The 21,652-nt window shown below is 36.9% G+C and overlaps 1 protein-coding gene and 1 pseudogene across 2 annotated transcripts in view; both read right to left on the reverse strand.

The window, feature by feature from the left end:
- The window catches only part of TENM3 (teneurin transmembrane protein 3), a 2,512,213-nt gene that overhangs the window by 1,648,228 nt on the left and 842,333 nt on the right, over nt 1-21,652 (reverse strand). The gene's annotated exons all lie outside the window — the stretch shown is intronic.
- On the reverse strand, nt 12,196-14,378 carry LOC140599680 (GTP:AMP phosphotransferase AK3, mitochondrial pseudogene; annotated as a pseudogene).

A 21,652-nucleotide genomic window follows, 5' to 3' on the forward strand; every position in this document is an offset into this window, starting at 1 on the left:
AAGTAGGCTCCACCCTCAATGTGGAGCCCAACATGGGGCTTGAATTCACCACCCTGAGATCCAGACCTGAGCTGAGATAAAGAATCATAAACTTAACCAACTGAGCCATCCAGATACCTCTCAGCTATTCATTTAAAAAAATGTTAACTGCATGTCTTATATGCTAGACATTGTGAGAATAAGACACCATAAGAATAAAGAAGTGAGACAAAGTCTTTGCTCTTCAGGAGTTACCATTGTAGAGGGATAAGAAGCAGGGAAGAGGCAGAAACAAAAGAATAAACAAAATCAAATAATGAAAAAAAAACACTGGAGAAAATAAAAGAGAATATTTTGACACAACATGCTGTAAGAGCATTTAATTTAGGTTACACACTTAAAGAAAACCTCCCTCAGGCAGACAGACTTCAGGGCAATGTGCCCTGTGTTACACAGGGTTCCAAACTCAGAAGCCCTCTGCACTTGGTTTCACGCTTTCCCATCACTGTACCTAATTTCTTAATTGTACCTTTGAACGTGGGTTTCATAAGTGAAATCCAAGTGGATAATGGAACATGCACATAATCAGAGCAGATGTGCATTAAAATGAGTGTGCATCCCTCCCTGCAGCCTCAATCACATGTAATTCTCATAATGGCTCATTAGCAAATAATTCTGGTGGACTCACAGTCCATGGGAGTTCAGCAGGACTCAAAGCAATTGCAGTTGGCCCTTCAACAACACAGGGGTTAGGACACTAGACCTCCATCCAGCAGTTGAAAATTCCTGTAAGACTTTTGACTCTCCAAAAGCTCAACTACTAATACTGTTGTCTGGAAGCCTTGCTGATAACATAAACAGTTGATTAACACATATTTCATCTATTGTATGCATTATATACTATACTCCTACACTAAAATAAGCCAGAAAATAAAACATTTAAAAATCATAAAGAAGAAAAAACACATTTACAGTACTGTATGCATATTTGTTGATTAAAAAAAAACACATATAAATGGACCCACACAGTTCAAACCTCTACTGCTCAAGGGTCCACTCTATTAACAAGCATACCACATCTAGGATCAAGTAAAAAGGGGACCTGACTGCTCCGTGTCACTGCAGAAAATAACCTAATGGTGTTTTACTAGATACAAAGAGTCTCAGAATCCTACTACACCATTCTGGCTTTCCTGTACTAGCCAACCACTAGCACTGAAAATGATGACACAGAAAGAAACAAAAAGATCTTTCAATCTTCCCTTACTCATCAGTAAGTCAAGGTACTTTTTGTATAATGCACACACACCCAGAAGTCATATGAAAAACCATTGAGTTAGCGTTACACAGCATCCCACTTCAGTGGTAAGAACAAAACCCACACTCACATAGCAGCTACAAAATATGGACTATGTAATGTTGGTGATTCTGCACCCGAATTAAATACTCTTCTATTTGCATTCAAAACCAGTATTGCACAATAGATAAATATAAATGTTAAATTTTATGCTAATAATTTAAATTTTATTTTTTAAACTTAGAATATTAAATAGAATTTTTAAAATAAAATCAAATTAAGAAAGAGACTATAGAAGAAAGGAAAAAAAGCTTTAGTAAAGCTTTTTAGTATACCTTCAATTACATCCTTTTCTTGTCTTTTGAACAAAGGATACCAAATTTCCTTTTTGTACTAGCCTCATAAAACTGGTTCTAATAGAAGTCTGTGGCATTGCTGGATCTTTATTATAAAAAATCTTAGCATGGAGAAATGGGAGGAAGCCCATCTCAGGCATAAAGAAATATGGGTGCAAATGATGGTATGAGATTAAGCTAATGGTGTTCAAGAAACCAAAATAAGGCTGAAGAAAGTAATCCAAAGCAAGGCCAGAGCAGTAGGCTGAGGCCAGATCATGTTGTCCAAGGAAGATTTCCTCCTTCTCTGGGCAGTTATTACAATAAGTTTGTCTAGAGACAGCAAAATGTAGAACCGAACTATTACCAAATGATCCTCTCCTGTTACAAATGCTCGGAAGTGATATACAAAATGTAACACCAACATCACCATTTAAAGACATTGAGAGCTCAGAGTCTTTTACTTCCCACAAACTAGAAAATTTCTACTTAGTGTCACAAGGAAGTGGAGAAGCTTGAAGAGTCTCAAAGAGCCCAAGACCTCCTGCAGAGACTAAGATTCACCAGAACCCACTTAGTAAGAGATGAAGAATTTGAATAACATATATATTAAGTTGCTATAAGGTTCATTAGAGCTTAGGCTGAAAAATATTAATACTTATAATTTTAAATGAAATTGTGTATCTTTTAAATGACCCTGACAAAACCCAATGAATTAATAACATATATAGGACATATAATCTGACAAGTACATATAGACAGCTAATATATCCCATTGATTTTCAACTATGAGGCATAATTGTAATAATTCCTGAATCATATGAAAACATGGAAATAACTAAATATTTAGAGTCAAATGACTTTGAAGCACTCATACCCAAATTTTAAAAATGTATCTAAAGTGGGGTTAGAGAGAAATTTATGAAATTGGATGAAAAAAATAAGAATGATTAGATATTTAAGAGTAAAACAAACAAACAAAAAAAGGAAGATAATGAAAGAGAAAATACAATGAAAGTGAAATGGAGAAAATAAAGATATGAGCAAAAATGTAAAATAGAAAACACATTATAAAAGATTACCAAAACCAAAATGTTTTTTTAAAAGCCAATAAAAAATGGAAAAACCTGGCAAGAATGATCAAGAGAATAGGATGTTAACAAGAATTTTAATAATGCAAATGGGGCACAACTAAGAAAGATTAAAAAACACCATAAAAGGATACTCAGAAGAACTTTGTCAATAAGTCTGAAAACTTAGATAAGAGAAAGAGATTTGGAAATGTTTTCACAGATTTTACCAAATCTTCAGAAGACCAATAGCTTTTTTTGTAAACATACCCAAGGAATGTTTTTATAAGGCTAGTTTATCTTTACAGAAGTTTATTAATGAACAGTCTAAACATGAGAATGTTTGCATGAATATAACAGGAAAAATTCTAATTACTACATGAACAACTGATTACAACACAATATAAGAAGTATAACATAGTCAAATATGGTCTGAATTGGAAATGCAAGGACAAATTATCATTAGAGACTCACTGTGAACTGACAGATTGAGGGTAGTGAGAAAAATAATGGAGTATCTCAAAATACAAAGTAAAGCATTCATCTAAATAAATGCAACATCCGTTCACATATACATATATTTAAACATATATAAAAGTATTCTAGAAATTGTCTTTTTATTAATTTAATGATGGATTTCCACTAAAATTCTATAAAACATCATTCAAATGGCAAAACATTAAAGTATCATCTTTTTTTTTTTTTTTTTTTAAGTATCATCATTAAATCAACTTCTCTATCACCTCTTTCTATCCAACATTACACTGAAGGGTCTATAGAGTTAACTTTATAAATCTGGAGAAAGAAATATGGGTATATAAAGTACAGAGAAAGACTTTAAAATGTCATCGCACAGTGATAATATGGCTGTTTGTATAGAAATAACAAGAGAATCCATAAACTAGCTAGACAATGAGAAATAAGTATTCTGAACACTGAGGAGTTTAAAAACAATCAATGGCATTTCTACATAACAGCATTACCAAATTAGAAAATGTTATTTTACTAATCCTGATGAAAATTACACAAATCTATAAAGTAATTAGGTAATAAATCTAAAAAAAAAAAAAGCAGTGCAGTGATTAAATAAATAATACTATAAAATTGTACTGAGAGACATTAAAGGGGATCTGGGTAAATAAGAAAATAAGCCATGTTTATGAATGAAAATTAAATGAATAAAAATTTCCATTTCCTATAAATTAATCTAGAAAATGAGTATGATTCCCATCTAATATTGGTATTTTCTTATGTTTAGAATATTTTTTCTCTAACATATTTTGAAGAATCAGATAGGAATATATTTGGCTCTGTGTAAGAGAAAAACAGACACATAATAGCTTAAAGCAAGCAAGACCAGAATAGGCCAAGTCTGGTCCACCTGCTAAGGAATTGGTTCCCCTGACCTTCCTGGTCCATTATCCTTAGTGTGTGGCTTTTGTCATCCACTTGAAGAATGACTGCTAAAACTCCAGGCATAGTGCTTACATTATGTAAAAGAAGAAAGGAGAAAGGCCAACTAAAACAGAAGGAAAACAAAACAAAAAATAAAAACAAAACAAACACTTCAATCTTCATCCAGAACTCTGACAAATGCCATCCCAAATGCAAGAAATTCTGAGAAGATAAGTATTTCAGGTTTCTAATTCTCTATAATCAATTCAATAGAATGTAAGCCTCATAAGGGAAGGGATCTTTGTTCTCTTTATACATGAGTTCCAATGGCCTAGAAAGGAACCAAAATATAGTAGGTGATCAATAAATGATGTATTCAAGGCAAACTGATGATTTTGAATGAATATGTGTAGTCAGCTCATGGTATCTACCCAACAGAGCAAAAGCCAAGAACAGTTCAGAAAAAGGTTAAGAGTTAGATGATTGAGACTGAGGGGGGATTTCTCTTCAGGATTTCAAGATTCACAGTGAAGTTAAAGTGAGTGAAAGAGTGTGGTGGTATGTCTGACTGACTAAAGGATAAAGCAGAGAAGTTAAAATAGACCTACTCATATATGAAAATTGGTTTATGACATGTGGCACTACATATCGGCTAAATGGTATTTAGCCACATACAAGGGGGAGAGTAAAAGATGTGTACCTCACACTATATATTAAATAGAAATTCAAATGTATTATGACTATCAGTGGCAAAATTAAGATTTTAAACTTTTAAAGGGAAATCTAGAAAAATACCTTTGCTAATTCAAACTAATAAAATATTAAATAAGATCAATGAATTAAACATCATAAACGGTGATATTGATAAACTCAACCATATTAAAATCAAAATTTCCTCTTTGAAAAAACACAAGATTAAAAGACAAGCCACAAATAAGAAGGAAGTATGTGCCTTTGATAAAGCTGACAAAGTAAAGCTGTGTATTGTTTATGTACAAATATGCATGTTAGTATGTTAGTATACAACAAAATGAATAGGAAGGGTATATATAAAGGTCAAAATAACATTATCTTGGAAAAAGTGAAGAAAGAAAGAATAGTGAAAATAACAGAACTAGGAAGAGAACTTCAACTTCTATGCTGTTGCATTTTAGAAAAGTAGAAGTAACTATAACAAAACGTTAACATCCATTAATTCTGTGCCATAGAAATAGGGATTTGGTTATATTATTTTCCATGCTTTTCTATTTGTCAACATAGTTCATGTGAATTAATTCCAGTTACCTAACAAAACTATCCTATCTGGCTGGGAATGATGGGAAGAGTTTGGGATGTCATGAGTAGGGATGAATTCAGGATATATCTGGATTCACAACAGAGATTAATTTGCTAATAATTAGAAGGAAGCGTGGCCAAATAAATTTGAGAAATACAAAATTATCCCCAGATTTGGGTTTGAGGGATGGAGCAAATGGTAATGCCATTTCACAGATGATGTGAACTTGGGGAAGAAACTCAAACCGAGGGGTCATTACAGGGATGTTTGACATGCCTATCAGGCAATCCCTCGTAGGCATACAGTTGGAAATAGAGTTAGAAATTTAAGAGGTAAATGTAGGTTGAAGATATACATTTCGGAATTATCTGCATTGAGTCCATTCCATTCAAAAGTCTGCATGAGGGGCACCTGGGTGGCTTACTGGTTGAGCATCTGCCTTTGGCTCAGGTTGTGATCCCCAGGCCCCGGGATTAAGTCCCAAATCAGGCTCCTCACAGGGAGCCTGCTTCTCCCTCTGGCTGAGTCTCTGCCTCTCTCTGTGTGTCTCTCATGAATAAATAAAACCTTAAAAAAAAGTCTGCATGAGATAACCTAGGGAGACAGTATGGATGAAGAGAAAATAAGGGGCCCTAGCACAAGTAGACCTCAGTATCTGGAGGCTAGAAATAGAAAAAAAAAAAAAAAACAAAAAGAGAAACAGGTGAAGGAGGAGGAGTGGAAGAAGAAGGAAGGAAATAAATGGGGAGAGCCAGGGAACATGGTGTCAATAAAGGTCAAGATGATAGACTCTTCCTAAACACTGGCAGGTGTTAAGCGGGAGGTTAGTAATTCAAAGACACAGGGAATCACCTTCATTTTAAGTAGAAGAAGGGTGGTGAGAATGGAAAACATTAAAATGTTGCACTAGGGGGCACCAGGTAGCTCAGCAGGTTAGGCATCTGCCTTCGGCTCAGGTCATGATCCCAGGGGCCTGGGATCGAGTCCCACATCAGACTCCCTGCTCAGTGGGGAGCCTCCTTCTCTCTCTCCTTGCTGCTGTGTCCTCTCAGTTGCTCTCTCTCTCTCTCTCTCTCTCTCTCTGTTTCTCTCTCTCTCTCTCTCTCTAATAAATAAAATCTTAAGAAAATAAAACCAAAAACATTTTGCACTATGTTTTTATGCAGGTAAAAACGATCCACTTGAAAGAGAGAAGAGTTAAATATTTTGGAGACAGGCAATCGCTGGTACGTGAAGTGCCTAAGAAAACAAGTGCGGATATGATTTTAAACAGAAAGGACACTGTTCCTTGAACTCTTTGCAATAGAGGTAAAGAAATTATACGTGTCGGTAGATGGTAGATATCTATAAATATAAGACAGATATGTAATAATTCCTGTGATATGGAAAGAACAGTTTTTATCCTAATTTCTAATTGCTTTGCCATTGCATACAACCGGATTGCCAATAGGAGAAAATAGGTTTCAGAGGACAAAGTTGTAGCATTATCTTTTATAACGGAAGTGGATAGCAAAGTTTTGTTCCAGTACACGTTTTTAATTTATTTAGTTTTATTGAATACAATGTCCCCATGTTTTCCACCATCGAATATTCTAATAAACCTTTATTGCTCACGTTTGTCAATGTCATGCACGGCTGCTATCAACTGTCTCAGATCCAATGTCAAATAATATGGCCACAGTGACTTCAACATCATTTTCTGCTAAGTGCTCCCTGGGCCCAGCGCCAATGCAAAAACGCTGGAGCCTCAGGGAATATTCAATGTTCAAAGTGTGCCACGCTCTTACTCCCTTACTCAATTTCACTCCACTCTCACTCAATGGAAAATAAACAAACACTATGTTATAGGTAATGAACTCTGTGTGGAAAGAATTTTTACATCCCTTCAAACAATGTATCATTTAGGGAGCAAACAGTTACAATTAGGAGACCAATCGGGACTTATATACTGCGACTCTCCCTACTGCTCCAGCTAATTAGATTTATGTTTGAAAGGATACTAAGCTTTCGTCTAATAATTTTAAAGTGGTATTATTTTAGGCCCAGAGACAAGAATCATGGCTTCATTTACTGACTTAGAATTGTGGCATGTTAGACGCTGGAGGATATTTAAAGATTACATCCAACTCTCTCTCTCTCTCTCTCTCTCTCTTTTTTTTTTTTTCAAATGAGGGAAATTCAGAAATTTTAGGATGTCAAGAAGCAATGTGCCTGAGTTACTATAAGAGCTGAGATACAAATCCTTATTTCTTATTTAGGCAAGCATTTATTCCAGCTCAGTTTTATTAGGTCATTATGACATGGACTCCAGATTATAAATATATTTGCTATGTTTCACCTGCTGCTGAGCTTATACACTGTCTGCACTAATATTAATTGATTTATGTCCGTGTTTCTCAACCATTTCTAATGCAAGTATACTTCTGAAGAGTACATACCTCCTGAAAGTGGGAGCCACCCCCCTCCCCACATTTCTATCCCTTACTCTGTGGAGAATCACTGCTTTCTCTTTGACAAAAGGATTTTAAGGACTTTTAGTTTCTAGTTTTTAATCACAGAAATTAATACTAAGCATCCTCTTTCAAATTACATGTCTTTAACTTTGATTATTACACACAACCTTGCCTTCCCCAACAACCCCCCCCCACACACACACACTCAATGAATCTTCCTCTTAGATGAAAACTCCTAGAGGGTAAAGTCTGGGTACCTTAGCATTCTTTGCAAACAGACCCAATGAAAATACCTCTCCTATATATGTACTTACCCACCATTTGCTTCAACGTGGATGGAATTGGAGAGTATTATGCTGAGTGAAATAAATCAATCGGAGAAGGACAAAGATTATATGTTCTCATTCATTTGGGGAATATAAATAATAGTGAAAGGGAATAGAAGGGAAGGGAGAAGAAATGGGTAGGAAATATCAGAAAGGGAGACAGAACATGAAGACTCCTAACTCTGGGAAACGAACTAGGGGTGGTGGAAGGGGAGGAGGGCAGGGGGTGGGGGGGAATGGGTGACGGGCCCTGAGGGGGGCACTTGACGGGATGAGCACTGGGTGTTATTCTGTATGTTGGCAAATTGAACACCAACAAAACATAAATTAATTATTAAAAAATAATGTTGAATATTTAGCATTTAATAAAGTTCTTATTATCTAGCTGGCCTTTTCACAATCTGTATTTGAAGAAAGTTTTTTTTTTTTTTTAGAAGATGTGGAGTTTATCACATTTAGGTCTTACAAATTTATTCATTAACAATCTAATATCCAAAAAATGTAATTCAATCAATCACAGTATCCTAAAGTTTTAGAATAATTTTTTTCTTCTGTATCTTACATTTTAAATGAAAGTTAACTTTTATTACTTTTTAAGATTTTTACTTTATTTATTCATTCATGAGAGACACACAAAGAGAGGCAGAGACACAGGCAGAGGGAGAAGCAGGCTCATGCAGGGAGCCCAATGCGGGACTCGATCCCAGGACCCCGGGATCACGCCCTGAGCCACAGGCAGATGCTCAACCGCTGAGCCACCCAGGCATCCCTAACTTCTATTACTAAACAAAAGAGTTTTTAAATGGATGTTTAATTAAGAAAATTGCAGGGTGCCTGTGTGGCTCAGTTAGTGAAGCATCTGACTTTGACTCAGGTCATGATCTCAGAGTCCTGGGATTGAGTCCCTTGTAGGGCTGTGTGCTCAGCAGGGAGTCTGCTTGTCCCTCTACCCCTCCCCTTGCTCTCTCTCTCTCTCTCTCTCTCTCTCTGAAATAAATAAATACAATCTTATAAAAAAATAAGAAGAAATTACTTGGGGGCACTCAATTTGGCACCCAGTTACTTGGGTGGCTCAGCTGGTTAAGCATGTGCCTTCAGGTCATGTCATGATCTCAGGGTCCTGGGATGGAGCCCCATCTTGGGCTCTCTGCTCAGCAGCCAGTCTGCTTCTCCACCTCCTTCTGTGCTCACTCTCTCCCTCTTAAATAAACAAACAAATAAATAAATAATCTTTTTAAAAAAGGAAATTACACATTACTCAATAGTATTCTTGGGATCCCTGGGTGGCGCAGCGGTTTGGCACCTGTCTTTGGCCCAGGGCGCAATCCTGGAGACCTGGGATCAAATCCCAAGTCGGGCTCCCGGTGCATGGAGCCTGCTTCTCCCTCTGCCTGTGTCTCTGCCTCTCTCTCTCTCTGTGTGTGTGACTATCATAAATAAATAAAGAAAAAAATATTTTTAAAAAATAGTATTCTTAATACTATTCTGGGGGATTTCACAAAGTATCACAGTTGTAGTTAAATAAATGAGACCTCCGTAACATCTACTCAGTGATGCAAATATTACATTTTCTAAGTAATACATTTAAAGCTTTCTCTCTTTAATTGTTCACTCGCCAGCTTAACAGTTCTGCAGACAACTTCCAATGCATTGCTTGCAAACTGAAAGTAAATAGCTTTGTGGGAGTTTGAGAAAAATAAAGATTTTTCAAAAAGAAACTGGGACTAATTTGCAAAGTCTTTAAAATTCATAATTAAATAGACTGAGTAATGACGTTAACATGCTAGAGATGAAATAAAAATTCATATAAGCAGAAAGTTGAAAGGAATTTTGAATCTAATTTAGTTCTTTTTTTTGAAGATTTTATATATTTGGCAGTAAGAGAGCACGAGAGAGAGAGAGCGCGTACAAGCAGAAGGAGCATCGGAGGGAGAGGGAGAAGCAGGCTCCCCACTGAGCAGGAAGCCTGATGTGAGGCTCCATCCCAGGACCCTGGGATCACGAACTGAGCTGAAGGCAGACGCTTAACGACTGAACCACCCAAGCATGCCTCTAATTTAGTTCTTAAAAAAAAAAAAAAAAGTAATAAGTAATTCAATCCTTTATTACCAGTCTCTAATTGTCAACTTTACTCTCCATCTTACCAGCCAGCTTTACCGCTCATTTCTACAGTAAATCCCTCCTTGAACCCCTGAGAATGAATTGCCCCTGTTTTAGCACTGTTTTTACTAAATGGTTGATTTTTAAAAAGCAAATCTTATATTTACTATCTACGCACAAAACAGCCTTTTTAACCTAGATGATATGCCTTGAGGACAGGACCTGCAACATATCCATCTTTATATCCTTTACATATTTTAACTCAATATTTATATACAAACTTATGACCTAGACAGTGTTTTCAATTTCCTTATCTGAATTTGTACCTTGAATATGACACTCTGCATTAAGTATTTCCTCTACCTGAAAATCTTCTCTGTACAATGCCCACATCCTGAGCTTTCTTAATTCAACACCTTAAAGGATATTAATACTGAATACTAAATAATAGTAATTATTTATTTATAAATAATTACTGCCCGATAGAGATTTCGGTAGTGATGGAAATATTCTGTATCTCTGTCATTCAACACCGTAGCTACCAGCTGCATGTGGTTATTGAGCATTTGGAACGTAGCTCATGTCCCGAGAAACTAAGATATTTAATTTATGTTTAATTTAATTTTAATTTTAACAGTCACATGTAGCATATGGTTACCATACTGGGGCTCAAATCTCAAGGCCCTGAGATCATGACCTGAGCTGAAATCAAGAGTCAGACATTAACCCTTGAGCCACCCTGACTCCCCTAAATTAAGGAGATCTTAACAAAGAAAATAATCTGTAGGGGAAGAATGTTACTATATGCAAAGTTTGACACCACATATTGTAAGGGTAATCTCATTGCTGTCCATCTTAGAGCAAAAAGAAAAACCAATGAAACTCAGCTTCTTTCTTTACAATAAGAATGTAGAAATAAAAGATTGCACCAGTCTTGGGGAACCTGGATGGTTCTGTCAATTAAGTATCTGTCTGCCTTCCGCTCAGGTCCTGATCTCAGGGTCCGAGGATTGGGCCCCCATGTCAGGCTTCCCAGCTGAGCTGGAAGTCTGATTTTCCCTCACCTTCCCCCTCTGCCCATCCCCCCACCCCACTCCCCACTGGTGCAGGTGCACCCTCTCTCCCTCAAATAAATAAAATAAAAGATTACATCAGTCTTACAAGATTTTGGATTTATAGTTCTACAGAGTGTTCTATGACTTATGATACCATGCTTAAACCAAAGATCCCTTTGAGAGAAATGGCAGAGAAATTGTTCATAAAAAGAAACCAGTTGATCTACAAAATGAAAGAGCCATCAGTTAGTAGAAATTTCCCAGTCTGCAATTCCAAACATGTCTAGTTTCTGACATTTCCAGATTTAACAAATATCCTGAAGAGATTAAGTTGATTACTTAGAGTTAACAGCCGTAGAAAATAAAGTCCAGCAATAAACAAAATAACAGAGATATTTTGCTCAGTGGCTTAAAAGGGCCAAAGTTTTAAAAAAATATAAATATAATGAAATAGAATGATAATAAATTTCTGCATACGCATTGCAAAATTTAACACACTTATTAACATCAATGTTTTAAAAAGAGATAAAAACACACTTTATGTAAGTATGCAAACATCATAGACTTGATCCCTTATTTTAATAGTATGTTTTAGTTTTATTAGATTAAAATGAGTCATAGGAACAGAATGTAATGGCCTAGCACTTAACATTGTAATAAATTTACATAGCAAAATATAAGTATTGGCAAAAAGAAAAAATTAAATTTGAAAACCAAATCTCCAAGTTTTGGGATTTTCAGCTGATACAAAATTTGTACAAATTATTTTAGTAGTTGCAGTATAAGTTTCAACAGATAATCTAAATAGATTATAATAATTGCAAGTTGGATATTATGTTATAAATTCTAGAAATAATACAACAAATTTTATTTTAAAAGTGCTTAAAGTACAACACAGTATTTCACTACTTTTTTTTTCTAGAACTTAATTTTATTGTAGTACATTAAGAGTCATGTATGCCAGGAAAGCCAGTAATTATTCATAAGCTTAGTAGTTCACCACAGTTTTAGAAAGCACATAATACATTCAAATAAGGCATTACAGAAAGTTTTGTAAAGAATTAAATGTGTCCTGCAATCCTTTTTAAAAGCCTTGGTCCATTCTGAAAGATCAACACTGAATTTTTAAAAATCAAAAGAAAAGTTTTTTCCCACAAAAATACACGAAGAACCACTTGCTGGCATTTATATTTTGAGTGCCTGGGATAACAGGCCGGTGTTCAAAGGCAGTTCATAACAGGTTGTACCAGGACTCGTTGCATCTGATTTAGCACCAAGTAAGAGTAAATATCCCACTGAAGATGTAGCTGATTTTTTTCATCCACCTCTCATCGCCCCACTCTTCGTGCCAGGCCACAGGACATAAGCACGCATCCTTGTTGCCCTACGAAGAAATCAAATTCTCTTCGCTTTTAAAGGGCTACTCAGGCTACACACACGGGTGGAGTTCTTGCCCTGCTGACGGTGGCAAGGAAAGCCAGCAGCTGCCCACCGCTTACACTAGGAATAAAGTCCTTCAACAAACTCAGTTACCTTCCTGGTCCTTTTTAACCTCTCATGTAAATCCTTTTAATTGCTACTAATTTGATTAGTTTACTAATTTTGATTGTTTACTAATTATGATTGTTAAGCGTCTCAGGGAAATTCTCCGCAGGCATAACTGATCTATTTCTACTTCCTGAGGACCCAGTATGCTTGCTTTTATGTAGGGCCATGGGTTTGCTTTTCTTTTATTTTAATTTGTCACTCATCACAGCAGATTTTACATAGTGATCAAAAAGAGAACCTGGCAAGTAGATCCTAAAGCACATACTTATGCTTCTTAACCTGAGTAATAATCTGAAAACACAAGACTAATTACATTTTCTGTTGATAATTCAACCTCAGTGCTTTTGTAAGAACTTCCAATGTCAATTTCTAATAAATCATTTTTTTCAATACACATGTTCTCAAAACCTGTCATAGGAAAGTAATATTTTCCTATATGCTAATTTAACACAATTTTATAGCAGACTGAAAATTCTGAATAAACTGAAAGTTTGTTTATGACATAATAAATACAGTATATACGGTTAAGTTTTTAAGTTTCTTAGTGTAAAGGCAACAGTGAATTTGCATCCTGAAACTAATCTGCATATCTGGTGGTTTGTTTTCTAGAATTTGATATGTTTCACAAAACCATGTACCACAGTACTAACGATGCTGGGTTTTGGCATCAGTCTGCAACACATTTCTCTGATGAGATACTTCACCGAGTGACATGGAAATGTTTTTAGCTTCTCCAAAGAATAAGAAAAATTTTTATCAACCACTTACTCTTCTGAACAAAAGTTAATATTACTACCAAATTGCTCTTTTAATTAGGACATCTGATGTTTTTAAATTACATACCCATAGAAGATACCCTGGGTAGACAAAAAGATGAATCTTAGTATCGGACTCATTTGGCCCATTCTTAATTTCCAGAGTGAAATCAGTAGAAGTGAAACTAATATGATTTTCAAAGAATTCATACATGCCAGTCGCAGAACACGGAGCTTCTAAATGCACAGGCGAGGAGTCTCTGCTCATCTTCCTGGTGATGTACACTTTTCCTCATGGAGTAACTGATGCTTTCTGGTTTATTTGTGGAACTTTTGTTTGTTGGAAAGCATACACAGGGGGCCAGATCTTGTTGGTTTCTGTTCCAGAGAAGGTTTCCAATACTCCCTTTTTCGGGTAATATTCCAGGACCGGCTGTGTTTGGACTTCATAAGCCTTGAGTCTCTTGACAGCCGTCTCTGGCTTGTCATCATCCCGCTGAATGAGAGGCTCCCCTGTCAGGTCATCAATGCCCACGGCTTTGGGAGGGTTGAATTCGATGTTGTAGACTCGGCCGCTGGCCGGATGAATCCAGCGCGCGGTGAGACGCTGCTTAATGCCTTCGAAGGGCACGTTCAGACTAATCACTGTGTCTAGCTGACCAGCTCCGTCCAGGGCTTCTGCCTGCGGAAGTGTCCTTGGAAAACCATCCAATAGCCAGCTACATTGGGTGAGGTTTTTCAGCGCATGAAGGGCCAGCCAAGTCATGACATCATCCGGGATAAGCTTCCCTTGGTCAGTGAAAGTCTTGGCTAACACACCAATTTCTGTGCCCCGAAGCACGTTGTCCGGAGCAGGTCTCCGCTGGAGAGGTGCTTCAGCGCCAAGTGCTTGGTGATGCGCCACGACACGGTGCCCTTGCCGGTGCCCTTGCCGGTGCCCTTGCCGGTGCCCTTGCCAGTGCCCTTGCCGGAGCCCTTGCCGGAGCCCGGCGCCCCCAGGATCACGGCGCGCAGCAGCCGCAGGGAGCCCGGCCGCGCGCTTCCCTACTTTTATATATCTGTATAGTGTGGTAGGGTGATAAGTTGGTATTTCATATGATAAAATCTTTATTAACTCAGAAACCATTATAAAAACAAAGATTCAATACTTTGCATAAATAGGATAAATTTTAGACAATAAAATCACATCTAAAATTACAATAAAATGTCAAACTTAATAACATTTGTATCATGGATAATCCAAATATTATACTATAGGGATCACAGTGAGGCCTTTTACCTTTTTCTCACATGTATCTATGCCTCCAGCCTCCTGCTAATTTCCTTAGTTTCAGCCCTCCTGTCTTCTGTCAGTATCCTTGAATTACTCTTTGGAGGTTTAACAGTTGGAAATTATTTTCTGGTGATAGATCTTTAACTCATCTTCAGTTATGATCGTCACTTGCCTATTTATCTTGGCCTCTTAAAAACTGAATGCATCATCCAAATCAAGAGAATTAATTATTCCATTTTTTGAGCTGTTCAATTCAGGTTAGGGAAACCAGTTTCAGTGAGGGGACTGATAAACTGTAGTGTATCCCCACTTTCTAATTCACATGGATGACTAGAGTGATCAAGTTTAATCTCTCTTAATATCTTTGGCCCCACATCTACAAAGTCAAAGAGATCCAGACTCAGAAGATGAGGGCTTTGATCCTGTGGACAAGGTGCACTGCTCTACCTGTGTGCAGGCCTCTGTCCTGCCTTAGTCACCCCACACTTACATTCCCTCACTGTTCCTTTATGTATATATATGTGTGTGTTTGTTCTCTGTTTTTAGGATTTCTAAACATTCTTGCATTCCTTTTATTGAAAGAAAAAAAATCAAATAAAACAAACATTAACATGAAAAGATACCTCTGATTTAGCTCTGTTTTGCTTTGTCATAAATCCCAGTGTAATCTATCTCTACATTTTTTTAAGATTTCAGTTATTCATGAGAGAGATTGACAGAGAGAATGGCATAGACACAGGCAGAGGGAGAAGCAGGCTCCATGTAGGGAGCCCGATGTAGGACTCAATCCTGGGACTTCAGAATCATGCCCTGGGCTGAAGGCAGGCACTAAACTGCTGAGCCACCCAGGGATCCCCTATAATCTATCTCTAAACACATCTCCAACCTCCTACTCAGCCTCACTGGCCGTCTGTCTATTCCTAAAATATGACAAGCATTTACTACCGGTTTGGCATTCAATTCTTGGCATTGCTGGCTCTACTCATTCTCCAGATTTCAGTTTGAATAACACCCGCAGAGAGGTCTTCCTTGAACTAATACAGACCCTGCCTTGGCTATCATCTCCAAAGCACCAGTTTATTTCCCTCGTAGAAGTTATCTAAATATTGCCATATTTGCTTGCTTATTGGCAGTAGCTACACCTCCCTTATATGCATATATGTAAATACATACACACATAAGCTAAGGTCTGCTTTATTTGGAAGCATTCAAAAACACAAGACAAACCACATTATGCAAAAATAAGAACTCACTGGATAACCTAAAGTTATCTGAAAAGTAACCTGGAAAGTCCAGAAGAATTAGTTTAAGTGCAGCTTGTTAAGCAGGAGATCAGACAGGGCCATGATTCTCTACCATATTTCTTGTTTCCACTTCCTTAGAGTTGGTACGACCATCATTCAAGGCATCCACTCACATGTGAAAATGGCGGCAGTAGCTCTCAGCTTTATACCTTCTCAACTCCATGACCAACACCAAAACTTAGAATTCTTCCTATAGTGTTAATTAAAAGCCCTGATAATGACTATAATAAGTTAGGTTACATGGCTGCCCCTGAACTAGTCATTGTAGCTACAGGAATAACATATGCTGATTGAGTTAAGACTAATCACATAGACGACTGCTATCATCTAAGGTGGCGATGGCTTGACTTAGACCAAAGGCATTGGCCATGAGAGAGGGATGGATCTTTCAGGGTCCATTCAGGAGACTTTTATGACAGAACCAGGAGTAGATGATGAACCACAAAACACTTCAGCTTTATGAAAGCAGAGGGTTTTGTTTGTTTGTTTTTGTTTTTGTTTTGTTTTGTTTGCTTCATTATATTCCAGTGTCTTCCATTGTGTCTGGACAACAGAGGATTCATAAAATCACCATATAAATGATGCATGAATTCATTCCTATTTTTCACTTATCTCTTACTTTTTCTTACCCGAGCCCAGTCCACATTTCTAAGTATCTACAGGATTCATCTATGTCGATGTTGTACAAACAGGGCAAAGTCACAATATCCAAAAGTGAACCAATGATGTCCTTCTGTACACATTTTCCTATTTCCCTATTTTTCCTCTCTCTCTCTCTCTCTCTAAGATTTTATTTATTTAATCATGAGAGACACACACACACAGAGAGGCAGAGACACAGGCAGAGGGAGAAGCAGGCTCCATGCAGGGAGCCCGACGTGGGACTTGATCCTGGATCTCCAGGATCACTCCCTGGGCTGAAGGTGGTGCTAAACCGCTGGGCCACCTGGGCTGCCCTCTCTCTCTTTTTTTAAGAGATTATTTATTTATTCTTGAGAGACACAGAGAGAGAGAGAGAGAGGCAGAGACACAGGCCGAAGGAGAAGCAGGTTCCATGCAGGGAGCCCGACGTGGGACTTGATCCCAGGACTCCAGGATCACACCCTGGGCCAAAGGCAGGCGCCAAACCACTGAACCACCCAGGCGTCCCTAATATTCCTCTTTTGATGAACAGCATCATTGCCCCTAGAATCATCAAGACCCTGTTACCTCTGATGTGCTTCGAGCACATTACTCAATCATCAGTTCTTGATACTTCTATACCCAACCACCTCCTATCTGTTTCCTCTTCTACTTACACATTGCCATCTTAGCTTAGAACCCATTCCAGGTTCCTTTTTACTTTTCCGTGTCTTTTGGCTTCACTTATATACACAAGTACTTCCAAGGTAAAATGTGATCATGTCACTCTTCTTTTTAAAAAGTCCTTCAAAAAAATAAAATAAATAAAATATAAAATAAAATAAAATAAAATAAAATAAAATAAAATAAAAAATAAAAAGTCCTTCAATGATTCCACATTATCCAGAGGTTAGAGTCTAAATCTAGTAATGTAGTCCAAAGTACCCCTCATTTCTTACCAACTATTAAGCCACCCTCCCTATGGTTCCAATGAAATACTTGCAGTTTTAATTATAAAGTGTTATTTCCTGCATTCATGACCTTGCTCACATTCTTTTCCTTTTCTTTCTTCTGATAAATTTATCAATACATATCTTTCAACACTTGCTATGAGTAATGTTTCCTACAAAATATTTTGAATCTTCCATCTTCCCCTATCCTAAATATCAAAAGCTTCCTCCTTTCAATGGAAGGTCTGAATAGATAACTTGTGAGATTATTTTTGCTATTATTTGATCTCCTACAAAGAGTAAACCTTAAAAGTAGACATTTTTAAAAAGACACTGTTGTAAACTACTAATTGTGAAATGAGATGGTGAGGCACAAGTGAAAATAGCAAATCCTAAGTATGCTGACATATCTGTTCCTTCACCAAACCTTAAGTTACCTTCATACCTCTAGCATTACATTGAAGATATATTGGAAAAATGAAATCTTTGTGGTCTTTATGGTCAAAAATCCAACATAAAATGCAGGTTAAGAAACAAGAAAATTTTAATAACAAATTTGTTTGCATATAACCTAGATAGGGTCTCCCAGGAATCAAAGACTCTGAGATCCTGACATTTAAATGTAGGATGTTTACTGAGAAGTGTTTTGGGGAGCAGCACCATGATGAATGTGGAAGCAGGGTTGGGTAGAGGGAGAGCCGTACTTTAATATTGTGGTAAGAAGGGCATCTGCTGATCTGACAGTGAGCCCTGGAACCAGGATGGCTCTTTGGAGATGTCCCAATTTGAGGTAAAGTACAGGCTGAGAACTAGAATGAATATTCCAGTCTCTGCATGTACTTTGCCCTATGGAGATATGTGGCCTTGAACAAGGTGACCCTGTGGGTTGAACTGTGTCCTCCAAAAGATGTTGAATTTCTATCTACCTGTACTTGTAAATGTAACTTTATTTTGCAATGGGGTGTTTGCAGATATAACAAACACCCCATATGTATGAGGTCCTACTAGATCAGGGTATGGCCCTAATCCAATGAGTGGTATCCTTATAAAATGATTGAAACTTGGACAGAGGAATGATGCCAAGTTAGGATGGAGGCAGAGACTAGAATAATGCCTTTGTAAGTCAAAGAATGCCAAGAATTTCTGACAACCACCAGAAGCCTGGAAGAGGCAAGGAAGGATTCTTCCCTTGTTCCTTTGGAGAGTGTAACTGCCAATACCTTAATGTTGGATTTCCAATCCCCTAGAATGGTGAGACAATAATGCAGTAAGACATTAACACAATTTCTGGTGTTTTAAAGCCACACTGTTTGTGGTATTTTCTTATAGTAGCAGTAAGAAACACATACATTACTTTTGTCTGAAGGCAATTCCTGGAAGGTCTCATCTGTGACAATTAGAATGATACAGCTGGTGGGGAAAGGAATGCCACAATATAGAAGTGGGATAATAGAGCGCCCTTAGTAGTAGTCTCTAGCATAGTGGTTCTCTAACTTTTTCATGTTGAGAGCCCTTTAAAAAAGTCTTAAAAATTCCTGAGAACTCCAAGAATTTTTGTTCATGGGCTCATTATGCTTAAACATAAGGGAAACATGTATTTTCTTTTTTTTAGAAAAAATATAAAGTTTTAAAACCATATTTTAGATGAAATTTTAAAATATATAAAAACATTGAAACCAAAACATCCAAGTATACTTACTTGTGTTTCCAAGTATTTGTAAGGGAAACTTCTGTGTTTCAAAACTGAAGTTTTATTAGATAGAGGTTATCAAACTATGCTCTATGGTCAAATCAAGCCTGTTGCCTATTTTTGGAATGCTCATGAGGTAAGAATGGTTTTCACATTTTTAAATGGCTGGAAAAAGGTAAAAACTAGAATGATTATTTCATGATGTATGAAAATTACATAAAATAAAATTTTCAATGTCTACAAAGTTTAAGTTGAACACAGTGCTCTATTCACATATTGTCTATGGGTGATTTATAGCAACAGTGAAGAGTTAAATAGTTGTAATGGATTGCCTATCCCACAAAGCCAAAAATATTTACCACCTAGCCATTGACAGAAAGTTTGCTGATGTTTGTGTTTAGAAAAAAAAAAAAAGTATTGTTACAGCTAGTAAGAATGAAAAAGAAGTACTGGGGACAAATGGAATTAATCTCTGAATATAAACATATTTATATCTAGTGTTTTAGAATATTCTAAAAATACAAGAATATTCAAACACATTTCATTAATCATGAGAGTGATATTATGATCATGTATCACAATTCCTCTGGAATACCCAACTGTATATTCAAAAGAAAAGAAGAGGAGAAAAGGTAAATAGTATTATTATCATTAGTATTATCATTAGTATTATTATGAAGGTAATTTTAAGGATCCTTCACAGGGTCTCAAGGATCCTTAGGGCATCCTAGTTAATATTTAGCAACCATCATTCTACAGTATACCTATAGTCAAGAAGGATCTTGGTTAGGGACGCCTGGGTGGCTCAGTAGTTGAGCATCTGCATTTGGCTCAGGGTATGATCCCAGGACTGAGTCTCACACCAGGCTCCCTTCGGGGAGCCTGCTTCTCCCTTTGCCTATGTCTCTGCCTCTCTCTGTATCTCTCATGAATAAATAAATAAAATCTTTAAAAAATAATAAACCAAAAAGAAAGATCTTGGCTAAAATATTTGGAATAATAAGAGCTTGTCTCCTAAAACAGGGTAGGATGAGAAACATGATCTTTGTACTTTGTGCTTATTGACCTTCCCTGTGAGTGTATGAGTTTACACTCATTTCTAATTTAGGTCCAAAGATGTAAAATAAGAGTAGTCTTGATGTTTTTTGAGGGATCCATATCTTTTTCCAGACAGAAAGTTTATTATTATATTTCTAAAATTACTATAATTAAAAGTGAAGACAACACAGAGAGAATTTCACAATGGGCACATTAGTTTTTTTGTGTGTATATATATACACACATATATATAATGTGTATATATATGTATATATATGCAAGTATACATATATATAATATAAACATCAATTTAAATTATTACTACTTATGAGTGGATTTTTATTTTTTTATTATTTTTTAAAATATTTTATTTGTTTATTCATGAGAGACACAGAGAGAGAGAGGCAGAGACACAGGCAGAGGGAGAAGCAGGGTCCATGCACCGGGAGCCCGACGTGGGACTCGATTCCTGGTCTCCAGGATCACGCCCTGGGCCAAAGGCAGGCGCTGAACCGCTGAGGCATCCAGGCTGCCCTGAGTTGGATTTTTTTTTTTTTCTTGAGTTGGATTTTTAAAATGCCTGAAACCATTTAGAATTTTTTCACTCTTGGGTAACCCTAAGTCAGGCTTTATATTTAAGTTGATAAAAAGGCAATTTGAGGCAGAAATCTTTACTTTTGCACTAGAGATGTGGCCAGGAAACATTATAAGACTTCTTTCTCTGCAAAGATAAAAGGAACAGAAAGAAACTGTAGATCCTTGGGTCAAAACTACGGGTAAAGAGGCCCAGGGATCAATGGAACAAGTAATACTTAGGCTTTACAATCAGAGAAGTGTCTCAGGAATATACAGAAATCTATACAAGAAATAACTCACATAAAATATGATTGTACAGGGGCACCTGGGTGGCTCAGCAGTTGAGCATCTGCCTTCGGCTCAGGTTGTAATCCTGGGATCCGGGATCGAGTCCCCCATCGGGCTCCCCTCGGGAAGCTTGCTTCTCCCTCTGCCTATGTCTCTGCCTCTCTCTGTGCCTCTCATGAATAAAAAAATAAAAGCTTTTAAAAAATAAAAATGTAATTATACAACAAAGATAAATAAAAAGCTGTCATTTCGATTGGAACATTTAGGCAAATAATCCCATCTCATACTCTAGAGACTGGGATACATCAAACTAGTACTAACAC

This window comes from Vulpes vulpes, chromosome 7 (assembly GCF_048418805.1).
Source record: "Vulpes vulpes isolate BD-2025 chromosome 7, VulVul3, whole genome shotgun sequence".
In the NCBI taxonomy this organism is placed as follows: Eukaryota; Metazoa; Chordata; class Mammalia; order Carnivora; family Canidae; genus Vulpes; species Vulpes vulpes.